Below are 22,392 nucleotides of genomic sequence, written 5' to 3'. Positions count from 1 at the left end.
AGGTGCTGGAGAGGATGTGGAGAAATAGGAACACTTTTACACTGTTGGTGGAACTGTAAACTAGTTTGACCATTGTGGAAGTCAGTGTGGTGATTCCTCAGGGATCTAGAACTAGAAATTCCATTTGACCCAGCAATTGCATTACTGGGTATATACCCAAAGGATTATAAATCATGCTGCTATAAAGACACATGCACACGTATGTTTATTGCGGCACTACTAACAATAGCAAAGACTTGGAACCAAGCCAAATGTCCAGTAATGATAGACTGGATTAAGAAAATGTGGCACATATACACCATGGAATACTATGCAGCCATAAAAAATGATGAGTTCATGTCCTTTGTAGGGACATGGATGAAGCTGGAAACTATCATTCTCAGCAAACTATCGCAAGGACAAAAAACTGAACACCACATGTTCTCACTCATAGGTGGGAACTGAACAATGAGAACACTTGGACACAGGAAGGGGAACATCACACACCGGGGCCTGTCATGGGGTGGGGGAAGTGGGGAGGGATAGCATTAGGAGATTTGCCTAATGTAAATGACGAGTTAATGGGTGCAGCACACCAACATGGCACATGTATACATATGTAACAAACCTGCACGTTGTGCACATGTACCCTAGAACTTAAAGTATAATAAAAAAATTAAAAAAAAGAAAGTTGTAAAGCCTTATGCCATTGGAAAAAAATGATTAAGATTTCTGTCACTGCGATTACAATTTATACCATAATAAATTTACCTAAGGACGTGATGGCCTCTACTGGATTCCTTCCAGAGTTCTCCAAGGAATAAAAGCATGCAGCTGACAATCTATAGGACATTCTGGTTCTGCCTGGTCCTTCTCATCCCATCAGCATTGGAAACTATCTACCCCCCATGCCATTGATTAGCAACTCCGCATGTATGCAGTGCAACAGTAATTAATGTTCCCCATGTTGATGCTAAGGAACTACAATACCATGAAGTGCCCTTCAGAATTATCAAGGAGAAATTAAATTATGCTCAATACAGTTTTAGAGAAATTTCTCTCGTGATTTAAAGCACCTCTACAGGGAGGGGCTGGAGCTGGCTCCTGCTGGCTTGTGCAAGCCGATTGTTAAATGGTAAGGAATTTTGCAAGCCAGATGTTAAACCTTTGAAATTGGGCCATGGTGGGAGTATTTGCATCACAGAAATTGGTGTCTGCTAAAAATAAAGCCTCCTTCCCTCCAACACACTGGTTTATCAGCACCATTGTCTATATCTTTGAAACTGCATCATTCAATAAATACCTATTAGTTAGAACAGCATATCTCACTCTTGCTGGTCAGTCATTTACTGATGAGTCTTGCTAGGTTGAAAAGCCAGTTCATACCTGGATTAGTTTCCTGTGGTTACTGTAACAAATTACCACAAACTTGGTAATGTAAAGCAATCTAAACGTATTCTTGCCTAGTTCTGGAGGCCAGAAGTCTAAATCACTGGGCTGAAATCCAGGTGTTGGCAAGGATGGGCTTCCTCCAGAGGCTCTGGGAGAGAAGCTGCTCATTGCCTTTTCCAGCTTTTGGTAGCTGCTGGCATTTCTTGGCTTGTGCCTTTGTGCCTAGAATCTTCAAGGCAAGCATCTTCAAATGTCTGTCTTCTCTATCTTTGCTATTTTCACCTTGCCTTTTCGCGTGTGCGTGTGTGCACGTGTGTGTGTGTGTGTGTGGCGTGAAATCTTCCTCTGTCTTATGAGGTCACTCGTGATTGCATTTTTTAGGGTCCACCCAAATAATCCAGACAAGCTCCCCATTTTGAGTCTTAACTTACTCTTATCTACAAAGACCCCCCGCTTTTTTTTTTTCCAATAAAGGCAATTTTACAGGTTCCTGGAAAATAACCTGGTATCTTTGGGAGGGCCATTTTTCAGCCTACCACAATACCCACCTTAGTAGCCCCTTGTGTATACAGATACCGTGCACCATGTAACCTCTTTAAAAAACTACAGTCTTTTTTTTTTTTTGAGACGGAGTCTTGCTCTGTCGTCCAGGCTGGAGTGCCACAACCTTCGCCTCCTGGGTTCAAGCAATTCTCCTGCCTCAGCCTCCCGAGTAGCTGGGACTACAGGCGCGTGCCACCACACCCAGCTAATTTTTTGTATTTTTAGTAGAGACAGGGTTTCGCAGTGTTAGCCAGGACAGTCTTGATCTTCTGACCTTGTGATCCACCCCCCTCAGCCTCCCAAAGTGCTGGGATTATGGGCGTGAGCCACCACGCCCGGCCACAAACTACAGTCTTAATGATAAAGAGCAAAGAGCAAAGTCTTCATTCTAATGATAGTGGCAGCTCTTTCTTATTGCCTACTTATTTCCTATGCACCAGGCAAAGTGCTTAGCGTATCATCTCATTATTACTCCTTCCCAAACCAATAAATAACGTGCTCAAATGTCATAAATGCTCTTTTTGGAACACAGGTATCAAAACTGATATGTCATGATATACATTCCCTGCTTCCCTCCACCTCAAAGCCGTTCCCTGGGGCTGCTCATAAAGTTGTTCCAGGGGCTCTTATTTATGTAGCCTACTTTTCCTATCCTTGTTTCATAGTTTCCAACCCTGTCCTTTAGTTACCCTTAGCGAGCTTATCTTAACACCAACACAAGTCTTGTTTAAAGGGAATGTAGAAAGTATATCTATTGGCTGGGAATGACTTCTGTGGTATGCAAAGTCCCTGGCTGAGTGAATTGAAGGCTCTGGGCCAAGGTCAGTTCCTGTGTAAAACTGTAACTGGCAATATCATCCCTCGAAAGGTGGTTTGGAGGAGACCATGAACCACGCCTGTCAGTGATTAGCCTGTAATTATCTATCCTGTTTCTGGTTAACCTGCTTTCCAGGGGTTCTCTCCTGATCTGCTTGCTTAGCTCACTATTTAATTTCTACAACTTGCACTAGAGGAAGGGAAAGATAAGGGAACTAATATCTGGTGATTGCCCACTCTGTGTTAGGCTCTCTGCCGTGGGAGTTTTACATACTGGACTAAGGATGACATAAGATCCAAGAACATTTTTCTGGGTTATTCTTTGTAGCTGCGGTTAATAATCTGGTAGAACTGTTTTAGAGATGTGATATAGTAAGTTGATCAGGTTTGGGTAGCACATCCATATTTCTGTTAAAATTTCCAGTTGTGCATAAAAGCTGGTTGAATCTGGACAATATGGTAGCTAGTGTTTTATGAAGGAATTCAGGTCACATTTGCTTAGTTTTAGAAATGCTCTATAGGCCATGTGTGATTTTTTTTGTGCAAACAGAAAATGAATTCCTAGAAACTGGACAAAGTCAGCAGTAGCAGGTTAAGGGCACAGTTGGGAAAGATGGTCTTGACTTCATTACTCTGGCTGAAAGGTACCTAATCTTTCAGAGCCTCAGTTCGTTCCTTCCTTCCTTCCTTCCTTCCTTCCTTCCTTCCTTCCTTCCTTCCTTCTTTCTCTCTCTGTCTCTCTCCTCTCTCTCTCTTTCTTCTTTTTTTTTTTTTGTTTTTTTTTTTTAGAGATGGAGTCTTGCTATGTTGCCCAGGCTAGAATGCAGTGACTATTCATAGGTGCGACCATAGTGAACTCCAGCTCTGAACTCCTGGGATGAAGTGATCCTCCTGCCTTAGCCTCCCAAGTAGCTGGGACTACAGGTGTACATCACTGTGCCTGGTGGTTCCTTCCTTCCTTCCTTCCTTCCTTCCTTCCTTCCTTCGTTCCTTCCTTCCTTCCTTCCTTCATTCCTTCCTTCCTCTTTTTTTTTTTTTTTTTTTGAGGCAAAGTTTTGCTGTTGTTGCCCAGGCTGGAGTGCAATGGCGCAATCTCAGCTCACTGCAACTTCCGCCTCCTGGGTTCAAGCAATTCTGCTGCCTCAGCCTCCCAAGTAGGTGGGACTACGGGCACTTGCCATCACACCCAGCAAATTTTTATATTTTTAGTAGAGACAGGGTTTCACCATGTTGGCTAGGCTGGTCTTGAACTCCTGACCTCAGGTGATATACCCGCCTTGGCCTCCCGAAGTGCTGGGATTGTAGGCATGAGCCATTGTGCGTGGCAGGTAGTTTCTTTATCTGTAAAATTGTGATAATAATTTTTACCTTTCAGGGCTTTTGGAAGGATTAAAAATGAATTGAGGGCCGGGTGTGGTAGCGGGCACCTGTAGTCCCAGCTACTCGGGAGGCTGAGGCAGGAGAATGGCATGAACCTGGGAGGTGGAGCTTGCAGTGAGCCAAGATCGTGCCACTGCACTCCAGACTGGGCGACAGAGCGAGACTCCGTCTCAAAAAAATAAAAATAAAAATAAAAATAAAAATAAAATAAAATAAAATAAAAATGAATTGAGGGATACAAAATGCCTAGCATATGCTAAGCATTCAATAAGTGGTAGCTATTGTTGTCAATATTAGTAGCTTTGCTATAGATTGAATGTTTGTGTCCTCCCAAATTCATATATTGAAATCTTAACCCCCACAGTGATAGTATTAGGATAGTGGGGCCTTTGGGAGGTCATTAATTTACCTCATAGGTGAAGCTCTTATGATTGGGATTAGTTCCCTTATAAAAGAGACCCTACAGAGCTAGCTTGCCCCTTCTTCCATGTAAGGTGATAGTGAGAGATTGGTATCTGCAACCTGAAAGAGGGCCCTCACCAGAACTCAACCACTGGCACCCTCATGTTGGACTTCCAGCCTCCAGAACTGTGAGAAATAAATTTCCATTGTTTATAAGCCACCCAGTTTGTGGCACTTTGTTATAGCAGCCTGAATGGACTAAGACAAGCTCAAAATGAACAAATACATTAGTAGTGAATTTCAGACAAAGCACCATCTTGCTCTAGTCACTTGAATAATGCAAGTAATTAGTGGCTTCCATGCTTCTTTTTTCCACTTCTGCAGTGTATTGGCAATACCAATACCTTTTTCTCCTCTGGAAAGGATTCTCTGGCCAGGTCCCTGCCCTTTCCCTCCTTGGGAGCCTCAAGACCTTCAATTGCTTAAGAGCAAGGAGGATATCTTCTTTTTGCATCTTTACTACGTATCATAATTCCTAGAACTTGAAAGGGGCACTAACCATTCTTATTGAATTGGAGTGAAGTTCTAACTTTTAAAAATGAAAACAAAATATGTGATTCAATATTTATTCGACTCCAATCTTCCCTCATGAGAAAGGAGATCAATGGCATGGCTCTGCTTTTTGTCTTCCTTCTTAAACCTTGATTACTTTGGCTTTTGGTTGGCTCTTGGCACAGAGAGAGGCAATGCTCGATTTTTGTGACTTTAGACCCCCTTCCCTTCGCAAAAGACTAATTACTGACATAATGGATTTTGTTTTTTATTTCATCATTCTGTGACTCAGACTAGGGAGGCTTTTTAGCTAATTGAATGGGGAGTGACTTTAGCCTACTATCAAAACTACAAGCTAACATTTGAGGGCATTGAGCTAAATCCTTTATGTGCATAATGTTATTTCATCTTTCCTACAGCCTTATGAAGTAGGTGTTATTAATATGTCTATGTTATATTTAAGGATACTGAGGATCAGAGAGCAACTGGACCAGGGTGTCATACTAGGGTTAGGATTGAGCCTGCATCTGTAAGACTTTGAAGTCTGGCTTTTGAGTACCATAGTATACTATATCTAGACTTTATTTATTTTTTTTTTTTAAGAGATGGGGTGTTACTCTGTCACCCAGGCTGGAGTGCAGTGGTGCAATCACGCACGGCTCATCGCAGCTTTGACCTCCCCAGGCTCAAGTGATTCTCCCACCTCAGCCCTCTTGAGTAGCTGGGACTGCAGGTGTATGCCACCACACACCTGGCTAATTTTTGTACTTTTTGTAGAGACGGGGTTTTGCCATGTTGCCTGGGCTGGTCTTGAACTCCTAAGTTCAAGCAATCTGCCCGCCTGGGCCTCCCAAAGTGCTAGGATTACAGTTGTGAGCCACAGCCCCTGGCCCAGACTCAAATGTTTTTTTAAACTGAATTAAGAAAATGATTCCAAGAAAGAAAAGGTAATTCAGTCTTTCACTAAACGCTAATTGAGCACCTGCTAGAATTCTGTGGCGGTGCTAGATTACGATCTTAAAAAAAAAAAGAAAGAAAGAAAGAAAGAGGCCAGGTGCGGTGGCTCACACCTGTAATCCCAGCACTTTGGAAGGCTGAGACAGGTGGATCACCTGAAGTCAGGAGTTTGAGACCAGCCTGACCAACATGGTGAAAACCCGTCTCTACTAAAAATACAAAATTAGCTGGTTGTGGTGGCACATGCCTGTAATCCCAGTTACTCGGGAGGCTGAGGCAAGAGAATCGCTTGAACCCGGGAGGCGGAGATTGCAGTCAGCTGAAATCACATCATTGCACTCCAGCATGGGCAACAAGAGTGAAACTCTGTCTCAAAAGAAAAAAAAAAAAAAGAAGGAAAATGGCAGTGCAGGGTATAGATGAGGGTGAGGGAAGCAATGGACCTAAGGTACACTGTTCAAGGAGGCACTCACTCTCAGGTGACCTTGCACTTGAATGCCCTGCAATCCCTGAAGCTGAAGCCGTGTGTCTCACTTGCCTCACCCTGGTCCCAGCCCTGCCTTTTGCCCTTGGAGTGTTGTGTTTAGCAAGGATCCCATATCAGTATGGGTCAGACCCAAAGAGAGAAACCACACTGATTTGAACAGGGAGTTTTAATATAGGGAATTATTAACCAGTAGTCTATTGTTTAGAAACCAACAAGGACACAAGGGGAGAGAATACAACAAGCCAAGCCATGGAGTTTTGACCTTCAGGACAAAGTGAGGACTTTGTTTTTCCCTTAGGGCTGTGCCTGAGAGAGCATGACTTCCCCTATTTATTAGTAACATTAGACTGCAGCATTTCCTTTCAGATCAGCCCAAGCATTTAGGCTATTTCAGGAATCTAAATAACATCTCAGTCAAACTAACATTCCGCGAGAGAAATGTTTTAATATATCTTTTCCCAGAGTAGCCTTTAGGTCTCGGAGTGGGTGCAAACAGGCTGGGTGATGGTCGATATATTTGAAGATTCATGGGAATCCAGAAGTTTTGGCAGAGGTACATATGAATCTCAAGGAAAAATTAAATATAATTTGATATAATGCAAACTGCACAGTAGAATTTGAATGCAGGACAAATCACAACAGCTGTTTGTCATCTCTCACTTAAACAGCAGTAACAGGATTGCTTAAACAAATTCCGTTCCTTTCTAGAATGTTCAGAGTATTTGATATTTGCATAATGATTAATCTCCTCCTCCAGAGGAAATTCCCAAAGGAAGAGACAACACAGAAGCACTTTAAATTGCAACACCACAGCAAAGGGAAAAGAGGGAGCATGCTAAATCCTTAGTTTTGGGGCTACTCTCTCAGGAGAATTCTAAATAATGGTGGTCATCTTGCTGAATATTAAACCAAGAACAGGATAGCTAAGAGGACACATTCCTAAACACTGGGACAAAGCATACTAACTAGGCCAAAGGTACACCACCAGTTAAGGGATTATATCACGCCCGTATTATGGGGTGGTAGATCTTAAATATTTCAAGTTTTATTCTGTTCTTTGAAAAGGTTAAATTCTTATTCTTGGTGCCGTACAAACCCACCCAAACCTATCCCCACCCACCCATACAAGGAAAGTTCTGAATATATATATATTTTTTTTCATAGAGGGTCAGTTGTTTATTTGCTGTGATTTGGGGGCCTCTGAGAAGCTTTTGGCTGCAGAAAGGGCAGCAGACTTGAAGTGTACCCCTAGGCTTCAGTAGGAGTTTGCCTGGATCAATGGGCTTTAACCTGGCTGTACTTTAGAATCACCTGGGGAACTTTACAATACCCTGGCCCGTAACAAAAACTCCCAGCCTGGTACAGTGGCTAATGCCTGTAATCCCAGCACTTTGGGAGGCTGAGGCAAGAGAGCTGCTTGAGCCCCAGTTTGAGACCAGCTTGGGCAACATAGTGAGACCCCCATCTCTATAAAAAGAAAAAAACAAGAAAAGCCCACAAATTATTAAACACTAAACACTCTCTCCTTCCGCTCCCTTTTTGCACTTTTGGGTTTCGGGCTGTTTTTCAGAAGGCTCTTAAAGCCTGGCCTCTGAATGTGATAAAGACATCAATTGGCCAGGCACGGTGACTCACACCTGTAATCCCAGCAGCACTTTGAGAGGCCAAGGCGGGCAGATGACTTGAGGTCAGGAGTTCGAGACCAGCCTGGGTAACATGGTGAAACCCCCATCTCTACCAAAAATACAAAAATTAGCTGGGTGTGTTGGAGGGCGCCTGTAATCCCAGCTACTCGGGAGGCTGAGGCAGGAGAATTGCTTGAACTCAGGAGGCGGAGGTTTCAGTGAGCTGAGATGGTGCTACTGCCCTCCACCCTGGGTGACAGAGCAAGACTCTATCTCAAAAAATAAATAAATAAAGATAAAAAAAAAATCTATCTGTGTCATTTAGTCACAGCTTGTGAAATAACTTTCTGTCTCTGCTCTGAAAGGGTATTTTATAAAATAAGTTAAAAATTTTATATGGATATTGACATTCTCACTGCTGAGAGGTTAATATAGTCATTTGTAATGACTAAACATATTATTCAGTTATAATGACTAAACATATCTCATGACTCAGTTCTGAAACAGTACTAAATACATAGTTAATGAATAATATTCATTAACCATGGCTGTCATAAATATTCATCTAATGCCTGTCTTCATTTGAGAGTTAGTAACATGTTAAGGATATTTGTGGAGAGAATGAAAGTGACAAATTCTATCTATATTTACTCTTATTTAAAAAGCAAATTCATTTTTTAGAATACTCTTTGATAAAATCCTTTAACAAAAGGAAATTTCCTTTTAAAAAAGTCTTCTGTCTTTGAGTTAATACTCTTAACCAAAGACAGTTTACTAATGTTTTGCTTGTTAAATGGCCAGTTGATGGACAGTGTAAACGATTCAATTCAACGAAGAGTAATACAAAGCAGTGTTCTAAAACGTTAAACCGATGCCTTCCTAATAGTACTTTGGAGTTATTTTTCTAATGAAAAGAGGTAGCAGTAATTCACTGCCACCCTTTCCTGGTGTTCTTGATCAACAACCCATCTTAAAGGTTGTTGGATGGGGTTGGTATATAGTCTGTGAACAGAATGGAGCAGGGACTGGTAACCTTTTTCTTCAAAGGGCCAAATAGTAAATATTTTAGGCTTTACTACCCAACTCTGGTATTGTGATACTAAAGCAGCCCTAGAAAGTATGTAAATGAATGGGTGTGACTGTGTTCCAAAAAACTTTATTTTCAAAAACAGGCGGCAGACTGAGTTTGGCTTGCGGGCCATAATTCACCCACTTCTGGAATACAGCAAACCCAATAGGGTGTTAAATTGGCTCTGAAGTTGCAATGGAAGTGTAATCTAGGATTAGGAAGAAGCCAATGGGTGCCAGGGTTCTCTATGAGCAGGTGGCTCCACTAAGATGGGAAAAGTCATGAGAAAAAATTAATAATAATGAGTGGTAATAGCAATGGCTAATGTTTACTGATAATTTGCTATATAACTTGGGTTAAATATATGTTTTATCTCATATAATCTTTATAATAACCTTGAGGTAGGTATTAACCTATTCCCATTTTGTAGATGAGAAAATTGGGGCATGGAGAGGTTACATACATTTCCCAAAGACATACAGTTAGTAAGTGTCATGGCTGAGATGTGAATTCAGATTGACTGACTTTAGAGACTGCTCCTTTAAGGATGCATTACAACATACCCCCAGAGGACACAGCCACATCCAAAGTCATCACAGCTGGGAGGGAATAGAAGGGTCTCTATATAGACACTGTATAGGTTCTAGGGTTTCTGTTCTGGTTCTAGGGGTTCACCATGCTGCAGATGGGCCAGGAATTGTGCCCTGGGATATGCACTGGGGGAGACAGTTCTCCACAGGTCTCTCATATTTCTTCATATTTTCAAGCAGAAGCATTGATAGCATTTTTCAAACATGTTTGCATATTGGAAAGCAGCCTTGGAAGACAGAGGTAGTATCTCCCTCTGGAACAGAGAGAAGATTTGCTTGCTGCATAGTATAATAAAGACGATGACTCTTTTTGGGGCAAAGTTGAGCAAGTTTGTTTGCAGCTCATTAAAAATTATTGGAGTTCTTCAGCTATGATGGAATCCATTGTGTGTGCCACTGGGCTACTCTATGTTACCCCCTTGGACCTTGGGGGGCAAGAACTAGTATGAACATAAATCTCACGTTGCTTGCTGTGCTGAGTGAAATAAAGTCCTTTGCCTTTGGCCCAGGAGTCTCATGTCTTCTGCCAGTATCCTGAATCTGTGGCAGGCTAACTTGTTTTGTGCAAGCAGGGTAAAATGTCCAGTTCTTGACATATGCAGGAGGCACAGTAGATCCTAATGGCTGGTCTGAGGAGGAAAGCTGTTCACTCTTGGCTTGGTTTTGTGTCTTTTTAAATTATGGGTGAATGAGGCCTGTGCTGAAGCCAGAGAGAGGCAAACCTCTACAAGCACCCGTAGCTCTTGATTACATAACTGGCAGAGTGCTATGGTCTTCTGAGAAGTTCTAAAACTGACCGTATGGAGTTAAAGATGTAAAATTGATTCGTTGGAATGATTTTCAATGAACCATAGCTGTAACATAAATATTACATTCCAGCTGTCTAATGTAGTGGTTCCCAGAGCTGCTCATTACATCACATGGTAACATTAAAATAACAATGATAAAACAACAGATTCCTGAGCACCGCCTCATGTATGATAAATCAGAATATCTGGGGGAGAGGCTCAGAAATCAATATTTTACAGATTTCCCAGATTATTTAGATACAGTCAGTCCCTGCACTGCTCTAATGATAAAAATTGAATTCTATCACAGACAATTCCTGCTTCTCTGTACCTAAATTTTTTCATTTGTTACACAAAAAGTTACTCTAGAACTGTGCTGTTCAATATGGTGGCAACTAGTCACAGGTGGCTATTTGAAATACAATTTATCAAAATTAAATTTAAAATCCATTTCCTCAGTTCCATTAGCCACATTTCAAATATTTAATAACCACATGTGGCTACTGGCTACAGTATCATATAGCACAGATGAAGAACATGCCCATCATCACAGAAAATTCTATTGAATAGAGTTGCTCTAGAATATCTTATTACACCAGAAAGGAAGGATGCTATCAAAGATGACTGAGGTTGTACCAAAAAGACTCAGGAGCTAGCATAAATAAGCTTTCATTGGCCAAAGATGGGATAATTTGAGCACTAACTAGAATAATAACTGCAATGGATTTAAATACATCAAACATATTTAAACTCATGAGTTCATAATCATACTAAAATAATATTTATTGGTGACTTTTGGAGGATGCTAGGGAACCAAGTCACATCTGAAAACTGGAAAATAAAGGGTTATCAAGCATTTAATCAGTACTGTTCATAAAGGAAAGGCTGGATAAATGCTTGAGATGGACAGAGTTGCCTATCAGAAGGCTCATTAGCAGGTCCTACAGAATGGGAGCACTGCTTGCCCTTTGCCATGCCCAGTTCAATAACATACCCTTGTACTGATTTTTCTTCCTTTCTTTTTTCATTTCCCATATCCTGCACTTCTATTCTCTGGGGTCCTTAAATAAATTACTGCCTGCAAATCTCTATCTCAGGCTCTGCTTTTGGGGGTGAGGAACTCTGGCTAGGACAGCATTCTACTTCAAATTCTTGAAAGGGAATCCAACCCCACCTGGGTATACATTTGGTTGCTTGGTTCAGACTTCTGTTCCTGGCCCAATCTATTGTGAGAGGCTGTTTCTTTCAGAGGTATAGTTGGGACTTCTTAAAGTTGGAGAAGTAGAAGGGAGAGAGAGTTATGGGGTCAAAACTGAACGCAAACCTGCATTGGAAAAAGATTCCCCAGGTGATTTTATGTACCTTAAAGTCAAAGAACTCTACTTTAGAGGGTGTAATAATTATCTGGCTCAGGAACATTTTAAAAATAGACAAGATGTTGAGTCCAAAGGTCAACGGGAAGCACATTTGGGGGAAGAGGAACACACATTGTTACATGGGGGGGTTGGAAGAGGAAAAGCAAGATTGAATGTATATGAAACCTTTAAATCCACAGAGGAAAATGGACAATATGCAACATATGGTGCATGGTATAATAGCCTACTACATAGAATGTACACTATGTGTACCTAGGTTATTATGTTCTGTACCATAAACCTCAAAAAATGTTCGAGTAGGAAAGTATCCAGCCCTCCAAATCAATAGAAAGCTGCCTCCACATCCCTGTAGATATGGAATAGGTTCTTACTGGATGACTGTTACATACTGAACCCAAGGCTGGGGTTGCGGCTGGGGTGTGTGTGTCCGTGAGGGAGGCAGAACCAATCTTGGCAATTCACCACTTCCCACCCAGCACTTTGGGCTTCTCTGTTCCCCTCCCCAGACTTCTAACATTGTCCGCCTCAGTACACGGCCCCTTCCTCCCACGCAAAAACTCTCAGTCACAGGCAGGATGTACTGGGAGCTGTTTAATAACTGGCTTTCCAGAAAAAAAACAGAAAGCTCTGATTTGCAGCATTTTCCAATTTCTAAGGCATAAACACTCCCATCACGGCTGATTGTAAATTACTGAACACGGAGTTGGGAGGTGGTATAAACTGGCCCCCGCTCACCACTGGGAATAAGTGGAAGAAAGGTAAGGGGGGAAATAAATGGTGGAAAGACACTGTAGAGGGGTTTAAGACCTTCCCAGAAGTGAGGGAAAGGAAATCAAGGTAGTGATGACCTGGAGTCATTCCTTTAACTTCAGTTACTATGATTCGGAAACATTGGTATCTGCCTCTTCATGTCAAATAGGACTCTGCAGAGGCTTGCCTTGCTCCTTTGGCTCCGTGTGGCATATTTGGCCATCTTGTTCAATCTACGGCCTCTTAGCTTCAATGTTCCTGAGAATGTCCTTATATTGTGGCTTTTTTTTTTTTTTTTTTTAGATAGAGTTTCGCTCTTTGTTGCCCAGGCTGGAGTGCAATGGCACAAACTCGGCTCGGCACAAACTCGGCTCACCGCAACCTCCACCTCCCAGGTTCAAGTGATTCTCCTGCTTCAGCCTCCCGACTAGCTGGGATTACAGGCATGCGCCACCATGCCTGGCTAATTTTGTATTTTTAATGGAGACAGGGTTTCTCCATGTTGGTTAGGCTGGTCTCAAACTCCCGACCTCAGGTGATCCGCCCTCCTCGGCCTCCCAAAGTGCTGGGATTACAGGCGTGAGCCACTGCACCTGGCCTATATTGTGGCTTTAAAAGAGTCAGAAACTCAGCTGGAGAAAAGGTTTTAGGACAGCAAGAGTGCCTTGTATTCTGTTTTGATAGAAACCTCTTCCATAAACATTATCTAGGCCCTGGAATGCTCATACCACCTTTCATGGGCACATCACACCCCTTCTTCCCTGCCTGAATGCTCCTGACCCCTATCTGGCCTCCTCAGGTGTTACACACCTTGCTTTGCTGGCCACAGTTCAAGCCCTCACCTGGTTTCCTTGGACATCATCTGAGAGCTACCTATCTGTCTTTCCTGAGAGAGCTCCAGCTGGCACAGAACTCCTTCCCTTGGGGATACTGGCAGATAGATATCCAACTTGCCATAGGCACTGGCAGGAAGCTCGGACCTGTCCTCCTGCCCACAAGCACTGCCTTGAAGGCTCATGCTGGCTCTCTAAGCGCCTGATCCAGTGGCCTGGGTCCTCTGGTCACCTCCCAAGCTGCAGACCATTGATTTCATTTGCAGCTCTGGGTCAGCGGAACCCCCCGTTCTCATCCTTACCAACAAAGCACACACTTGAATTTTCCGTAACTGCTCTGGTTGCTCACTTTTTGCTTTTTCTTGGAAAACATCCAGGACAGGAATCTAGCTTAGTACAGAGAGCCTAAAATAATGCTTCTTCGCCTGCACAAAAAAATAATTTTTTGTTATCTTCTCTTTGTTGTCTAATCTGATCCAAGGTGACTAGCGGGAAAGAAATGCTTCCACTAGCAAGTTAAAAGTGTTCATTTTTGCAATCCTAATAGCTGTTTGAAATATAACAGCTTGTTCAGTCCTCTCCCTAGATGAATGTACCTTCATCTTTAGATTTATGATTTGGTTTTTATCTCTTCTGAAAATAGAGACAGATGTAGTGGAAGTTCCCTTATCTCTGCCTCTCAGAACTGGGGCCTCTTTTCTGAGTTTTACTTGTCTTCTTGACACCCAAAGCAGCCACTAGTTAGGTTTATTCTTCTTAATTCTCATTTTCTCTCCATATGTTTTCTTCTCTGAGCCCATAAACACATCACCACTCTTCTTTACAAAGGCAAGGCCCCTTACATGATTTAGAACATTCTACATACTGACAGAACACTCCAGGTGGCTCAGCTAACTCACCACAGCTTTTGTGTTTTTCCAGGTTAGGGAAGGCATTAGGGCCAGAAGTCAGCGTGCCCTTCCTGCCAACAGACAGCCTTGCTCTACCCACTGAGTGTTCTGTTTGGAGTGAAGGCCAAAGATCTCTGGACTAAAAAAAATGCCTTTAACTCAAGACCAAGTTAGAAAAGAAAGAATTCCAGCTTCTGCTGTCAGGCCTGCGAGGCTGGCCAAGCTGGAGCCTCCTTGACCTTTCTTTTTTCCTTCAGCCGTCCAATGAATTTGTGTCCAATTTGTCTTCCAACCCTCCACAGACAGTTGCATTCTATGATGCCTCTGGTGATTTGGAAGGCGGCAGAGCTAGGCACAAAAATAGGAGCGCCTGAGGCGAGAGATTCTTCCAAGGTTCTTGGTTGTCAGAAAGATGAACATCACCAAATGGTTCTAAAAGAAGAGATGAAAGGGATTAACATTGTAAGCAGTTGTGAGATTAGACTGTCCAAGTCACTAGGCGCCAGATGAAGCAGGAGGCATAGCAGAGAAAATCCTCTGCTGGTATCGGTAAAATTATGAGCAAGGTTTTAGGGGATTCATCAGAGGAAGGCTAAGTTGAATGGGCACTAATGAGCTGATGACTCAAATCTAGGAAGGAATAAGATCATAACAACCAAAGCTCTGCATGAAGGCGGGTGCTATACAATTGTCACATCTACTAGAGACAGGCACTGGTCCCCAAGGTGAGACTGGCTGGCCCCTTACCCAGTGAACAAGTTATCAAATACTTAACTAAAATAAGAACTTTGAATATGCCCAGAAGGATTCCTAGTGCATGCACTTAAATATGTTACTCTCCCTATCTTTTATTAAAGCCCCTGTTTGGAGAAGGGACTGAACTAGATGTGGGCATGTCTTAAAAATGCTTATGAATCTTGAGCCTGGTATAATGCAAACACTCAGAAAACACTTTATTGTTTACCATATAGTAGGACTCATCCCATCGTGGGAAGCTATGGCAGTGGCCTTGAAAAGAGTGGGTATTAGTACACAAATGTTCAGAATGTCCCACAGTGCTACATAGTGCCCAGTTCACGGATGAGCTGCCACTCTGCTGGGACAGGCTTCATCTGTTTATTTCAAATGTATAAATGTTAGGTGTTCTCTTGGCCTTAAAAGGGGTTAGATGTAGCACAGGGCATTTATATTGTCCTGAAATCAGTCTGAGAGTGTTGGATGGGGGCATTAATATATGAAATCAGGGAAATAGCTTTTCCCTCATCCTCTTCATCTCCAAGAATATCTTTCCGAGATATTCTCTATTGTTCTGCCCAGTGCAGTTAGGTCTTACTTAGTTTGCCTTATAAGGTCATTTCAGATTTCGAGAGCTCTCCCCATAGGAAGTTTTTCCTGCTGTTCTGCCTGAGTTGCCTTCTGCTTAATTTTAGTCCATTATGTCTGTAAAGAGAGGGAGGGTTTTATGGGGCAAAAGGCCCAATCATCGTGGGAAGAATGAATCATTCCAAGAACAGTGAGATGGGCTGGAAGGAGAAGGCAGCGAAGGGGCAGGAAGTTGTGGGTGGAATGGGTTATTGAGAACAGCATCAAAACAGTCTGTCTTCTCTCCCCATTACTCCCACTAGGGGGTGCCCAGCATCCCAGAATAATCACTATTATTAGGAAGGTGAAGTTTGATGTGTCATCTCCTAATAGAAGGGCACTGGTTTCTCCCCTGGGGTTTTCTATATCTCTGCCCTGAGTTGAGAAGAGATCTCTGTGTGTATGTGTATGTGCATGTGTATGTGTATGTGTATGTGCGTATTTCTTTGTATGTATGTGCTTGTGTGTGTGGGTTAGAATCAGTAAGTGCACAAATGCCTCTTAAGCATTCATTTAAAGAGTCTCAATTCATGGAAATCCTTAGGGATACACTGAGTTCTCCAGGACCCAGCTGACTTGATCTTGAAGTCAGTGGCTGGAGTAGTTGTGGGCCAGGAAGACCCTCCTCAGCCCAAGAGAAGTGGCAGCTGATGTATTTTAATCACTGGAAGTCAAGAAGTTGTAGGGATAAGAAATGAGTGCAGCTGAGGGATCAGCTGGAGGTCAGGGATGGAGGAAAGACTGAGGGTGTGTGAGATTCTAAAGTAGAGTGGTGAACAGGTGTGGGATGGATGTCAGTGAGAGGTGAGGGTATCTGGAGGGTTTCCAAACAGCCAGGCCTTCAGAATGGCCACAGCAAAATGTCCAGTTCTGAATGGTTTTGTGGAAAGAAAATGGAACCTGGATCTTGGAAGACATGAATTGAAATTTCAGTTCAAGCATTCTATAGCCGTGAGACCTAGGGGAATTGGGGCAAGTTATTTCACATCTTTGATCTTCAATTCTCTCATCTTCAAAAGGAGACTAATGATACTAGGGTTAAGTGAGAATTTAAAAAATAATGCATATAATGCACTACACAAATAGAATCTTCTCCTACTTGGAAATGGCTGTAAGCAAAGATGCAGTTCTTGCATCCCACGACCACAGAGTTCTAGGACTGCAGCCCTGGGCAAGAGGTTCCACCTTGGCTGCTGGAGTTTTCTGCAATGAAGAACTTCAGTGAGTGTTCAGGGCATGCCTGCAGAACCCTGGTCCTTCTGTTTGGACCAGTGCTCCAAATTTGTAGGCCTTTGGGCCATAATTTAGAACCTATTTCTAAATTTTTGAAGGTCTTCTGTCTAGTCCTGAGGCCTTTGGTCTCAGAGAATTAAATTGTCTTACCCAGGGTCGGTCATACAGACTGCCAAAGCCTGGCCTGGAATCCAGGTGCAATATTCCTCTGTGTTACCAGTTCCTCCATGCTAACCTGACAATGACTCACAATTCCTTATAGCACAGTGTTCCAAAGTCTGAGCCACAGACCACTTGTACTAGTGGCAGCAGGTGGGCTTGATAAAAATGCAGATTCCTGGCTCCCTGCCAGCCCCGTGCAATTAGATTCTGTAAAGTTTAAAAGTAATGATTTGCCACTGCACTCCAGCCCGGGCGACAGAGCGAGACTCCGTCTCAAAAAAAAAAAAAAAAAAAAGTAATGATTTATAAATTTCCCAGACCTGGGTTATACTTTTATATGGAAACATAATGCCTGAATCTGACAGAGCACTATTTCATGGAGGAAAGTTGGGACTCTTGGGCAGGCTTCTTGTTGCTTTTGTACTCCACAGGTGTTCCTGACCCTGGTATTTATACAACCATCTCTGCCCTACCTACTTCCTTCCTTCCCCCAGAACTTCCTAAAGTGGTTAGGAACAATTATTGTGAAGGTCATAGGAGACCATTTCTGTGAATGCCAGATGTGTTGGTGCAATCTGAAAAGGTCAATTTGACTGACGCCTGAGCCACAGTGATAACCCAAGGCAGCAGCCCTGTCACTGCTAGCTCTCAATAGTGGTGGCATCTGCAGCCTCGAGCAAAGAGATTGTTTAAACTGATGGAGGGGAAGCTTTAGTTCTTATTTCTGGGAGATTGAGTGGCACCAGGAGAAAGTCTGATCACTAGTTGCAACTTCCTTTTTATTTACAATAGCTTTGCTGCTAGTTTAGCTGTGTTTAGACTAAAGGTGGGGGCAAAAATTACCCCTTCCTCGAAAGCTATGAACTCTGACCTCCTGGTCTAGAGAGAGATGGACTCTGGACATGTGGACAGGCTCTACGAGATTCTTCCTGACAAGGGCTGTATGAGCTGGCTTTCAGAAGGAACTTGTTCATGACGGTGGATCACTATTCAGAGAGACACACTCTTTCTCAAAGAAATGACAGGGGCAGCAGGGATCACATTAAGTTTTGATAGGGTCCTGCAGCTGTTGGGGAAAAGGGGTCTGCCTTGGCCTCTGGGGGTCTCTGCACTGCAGAACTGCAGTGGATGTACAGGGATTGCCGGGGGCTGCAGAAGGATTTTGCAATATGCATTCATGTTAGCTTCAAAGTGCCCAAAATGAGCGTGAAAATGCTGTCAGAAAGGCAGTTATTGCTACTTGAAGTCCCTGTTGGAACAAAGCGCAAATTAAATACTGGTAAAAGAAAACAAAGCAGATCACTGTTGTGTAGCAAATGTCACTGTCCTGTGTACCTATCTGGCCTACTGGCTGACTCCAGGAGGTGGGAGGCGCGACTGCATGGCGCCACGTTCGGCGTCCTACCTTCAAAGCTGGTTGCGTCTCTGAATGAGGAGCTGGTGAGAAGGAGCTCTCCTTGATAAAACATCATTTTTGCCCTTCCCAATCTATTCTTTCCTTTTCTGTTTTCTAGGAACAAGAGGATTTATCTGACTCAACTGGAGATGGCTCCCTTCCCTAATTTATTGTTACATCCTGAAGCTTCCCCCATGCTGGGCTCAGTGTGAACAAACAGTGCGGGAGAATGCAACCACTGCAGAGGTACAAGTTCACAGAGGCAGAGCTGCCCCTCGACTGGGCCAGAGGCAAAGACAAACCCCAGCCTCTTTCTTGTCATTCATTGAATTTTGCTGAACCTGGAAAGGAAATAAATTCCAAAGGCAGGAAGTGACCCAGAGACCATAACAATATGTGAAAAGCTTAGCCGGTGCTTCCGCCCCTTTGTTTCAAACTATTCTAATCTGTGTCCCAGGAAGCCTAGCCCATGGCCAGATGGACGTCTGTTTTCAGATGCCTCCTGGCATCTGCCACTCCCGGCTGGTGACATTTGCACATTTCAGAAGGCAAACCTGTCCCAACATCTTCAAACTTCCAGAGAGGCGTAGCACCAGGAAAGTCCTTGGGTCTCTGGCTGACAGCACCAACTAGCTGATTTGCTTCATCTGCAGCTGAACTGCTGCTGGACTCCAGCCTAGAACACTAGCACACCGGGTCTGTTCTTGAAGATTTGCAGATTCTGAAATCAAAATGCCCTGTGTTGCCAGAAAACGCTGGCTCCCTTGCCTGCTTCATAATCCCTTCTCACCAGGCTTTCCTAAAGAAACTCAATGAGTCAGGAAGGAAGAAAACATGTCTGAGGGAGATCTGGAGGTGGGCCGTTCTCTCTCATTGCTTCTGAAAATTCCCTTCTGTTTTGCAATGTGGGTAATGTTTAGGGATTTGCTTTTACTTTTTCTCTGTTTCTTCCTCTGTCAGCTCTCGCTTTGAGAGACCCTTCATTTACCACTCATGAAATTAGCTCTGCAATCGCAGGAGGCTCTCTGATGGGGAATTAGTCACTGTTGCAAAAAAGTTTAGACTTGACTTTCATCCCCAGAAGCAGGGCAAGAAATTGTTCCCACCCTGCTCTCAGAAGGAACCATCACTCAACTGCCCTGCTCTGCTCTGGCTCGGGGGCCTGTACTTTTCCTAGGCTTTTAATTTTTACTGCGTACCTTCCATCAGCCTTCCTACTGAAGGCTGGATGCCAGCTGACGTCTATGCACAGCAAGGTGGCTTCTGGGACACCTGCTTCAAACAGGTATCCAGCTAGCTAACTGCTCCCCACCAAACCCTGCCAGGTAATTGGAAAGGAACTTGGAGTTGAGTGAATACCTCTTTCAAAATGTTAAGTAGATCAAAGTGTAAAGAATCTAATATATTTGTTGACAACTGATTTATAGAAAAGCCCCAGCAAGAAAGAAGGGGGAGGTTCAGCATCAGGTTGGTGAAAATGAGATCGTGGGTAGGGCACCACTGTACAGCATTCTGGCATCAGACCTCTGTCATAGGGTGCGAAGTCACTCTGTGCCACTATCTAAAATTGTGTTCTGTTTATTATGAAAGAGGTTTTCAAAAGTGTTTTGATAAGCTTGGATTTATCCTGGAAAGGCAATATGGTCTCTATTACAAGACAGGAGCTTAATATCAGAGACAGGTTGTATCAATGTATGTAGCTGCTAGTAAATAGTAGATAAAAGAAGCTTCAGAAAGGTCGGGGGAGGGAGTCTTGTTGTTGGGAAGGAACAATCTTGCAGGCGATATGAGAGATTTTCTCTCTTTTTCTCCTTTCCTCTGCCTATGGAAAATCAAACAGGAGAAAGCTAGAAATACGAGACAGAGAGAAGTAATTTCTCCAACTGTTGACACTGGCCAAACAAGATAAATAGTTCATATTCTGATGATGATGACAACAGTTATGATGAGAAGATATTGACCCGGAGGAAGAAAACAAAGGCTTTTGATTTCAAGCTGTGTGTAAGCCCCAAAGAACTGTTGTCAGAGTCACTTTTATGATCTAAGGGACTTTTGGCTACAATTATAAGAATTTAGGGTGAGTGAGATAAATATAATTGGTCAGAAAAATCAGAATTAGATTAAGACATGATTGAAAATGGTTAACCATTAGTGAGAAGTATACCAAATTATATGTATTTTTGTGTTTCTTTCAGTCTTGATCTAATTATCTGTTAAAAAGTAACATAGTTAAGAACTGTATTCTGGTTTAAATATAACACAAAGCAAAATATTTTGTTGTGCTCTATTAGGCATATGTTTGAGATGCCTGGCCACTGGAGGTCATCTCGTCTACTATGTTCACCACAGATAAAGAATGAAAAGAGAATATACAACCTTGTGATTGCTAACAGTGAAATCTCAGAGTTATGATGTAACAGTAAGTGTTATATTCTACATAATCTTAGGTTTAACAGAGGTAGTTACTAGACACTTAAAGAACATGCTTTTATTTTGCAGAAGAGAAAATGGAATTAAAAATTGGAAAAGAATAGAGTCATGACTCCCAAACTGTGTCCTAGGCACCCAAGACTTTGCGGCAAACTTAGAGGGGGGCTGTGGCATAGTTTAAATATCAAGGAAGTATAGTGGCACCTGACATCTGTTGGATATCAACTGAACTATTAGCTCAAGGTAGTTCATTGTTCCAACATTAGATTGCGCTACATTTCTTTCAAAAATGTCCTGTCTTTGGGAAGCTGAGTTTTCAGCAGTTGTTGTAAAATGCAAGTACCCAGAGAAAATCAGTGTGGAATAGGAGGTGAAGGTGCTTGTGTCCACATGGGTTCCAAGATTTGAGAAGGTATTTGGTGCCCAATTGGCATATACATCCCTTTTTCTTTTTTTTGGATGGAGTCTCACTCTGTTGCCAGGTTGGAGTACAGTGGCGCGATCTCAGCTCAGTGCAACCTCCGCCTCCTGGGTTCAAGCAATTCTCCTGCCTCAGCCTCCCAAGTAGCTGGGACTACAGGTGCATGCCACCACACCCAACTAATTTTTGTATTTTTAGTAGAGACGGGGTTTCACTATGTTGGCCAGGATTGTCTCGATCTCTTGACCTTGGGCACACACATCCTTTTACAAGTAACCAAGTATTTAAGAATGAAATAAATCTTTTCTTTTGATTTATGTGTATAATTTTTTTCGAACAACTAAGTTGTTGGGACTTAACTACTGGATAAATGGAATTTGGGGTAGGTATTTCTTTTTGCCTAGGGACTCTGTGAAAAAATTACAGGGATACAAAATGCTGTGACGTGAGACAGTTTGGGAACTCTGAATTAGGGCAATACAAAGGTAGATTTTAATGGTTCAGGCTCATTGGTCAGAATTAAAAAGTGGTTAGATCCTCCTCTCCCCATACCACCCAGGACACTGCTCCCAGGATTTTTCCCTGTTCTCATATGAAATAAGCAATCTTAGTCTGAATTTTTAAATTAATACAACCATTTGGTAGACTATTGAAAGTTACATGACACAAAGCTTCTCAAAATATCTCCAATGCAGGACTTTTTTTTTCTTTTTAATTTTTTAATCTGTCATGGACTATATGATGATTAATTTTATGCACCAACTTATCTGGACTACAGTGCCGATATTTGGTCAAATGTTATTCTGGATATTTCTGTGAAGGTGGTTTTTGGGTGAAATTCATGTTTAAATCAGTAGACTTTGAGTAAAACTGATTATGATTCATAATGTGGATGGGCCTCATCTAATCAGTTGAAGGCCTTAAGAGAACAGAGACTGACCTTCTCTGAGCAAGGAGTT

At 42.6% G+C, this 22,392-nt stretch overlaps 1 long non-coding RNA gene across 3 annotated transcripts in view; it reads left to right on the top strand.

Annotated features, from left to right (window-relative positions):
- Window positions 1-22,392, top strand: part of LOC129462753 (uncharacterized) — a 150,154-nt gene that overhangs the window by 62,611 nt on the left and 65,151 nt on the right. For 2 of the 3 annotated variants that reach the window (XR_010115763.1, XR_010115765.1), the window contains exon 4: window positions 18,701-21,001. This is a non-coding gene — a long non-coding RNA (uncharacterized lncRNA). Of the gene's footprint in view, window positions 1-18,700; window positions 21,747-22,392 lie in introns of those variants that run through there. The other variant, XR_010115764.1, reaches the window with a different exon arrangement.

This window comes from Symphalangus syndactylus, chromosome 14 (genome assembly GCF_028878055.3).
Source record: "Symphalangus syndactylus isolate Jambi chromosome 14, NHGRI_mSymSyn1-v2.1_pri, whole genome shotgun sequence".
Lineage (NCBI taxonomy): Eukaryota > Metazoa > Chordata > Mammalia > Primates > Hylobatidae > Symphalangus > Symphalangus syndactylus.
This window is presented reverse-complemented; position numbering and strand designations above follow the sequence as displayed.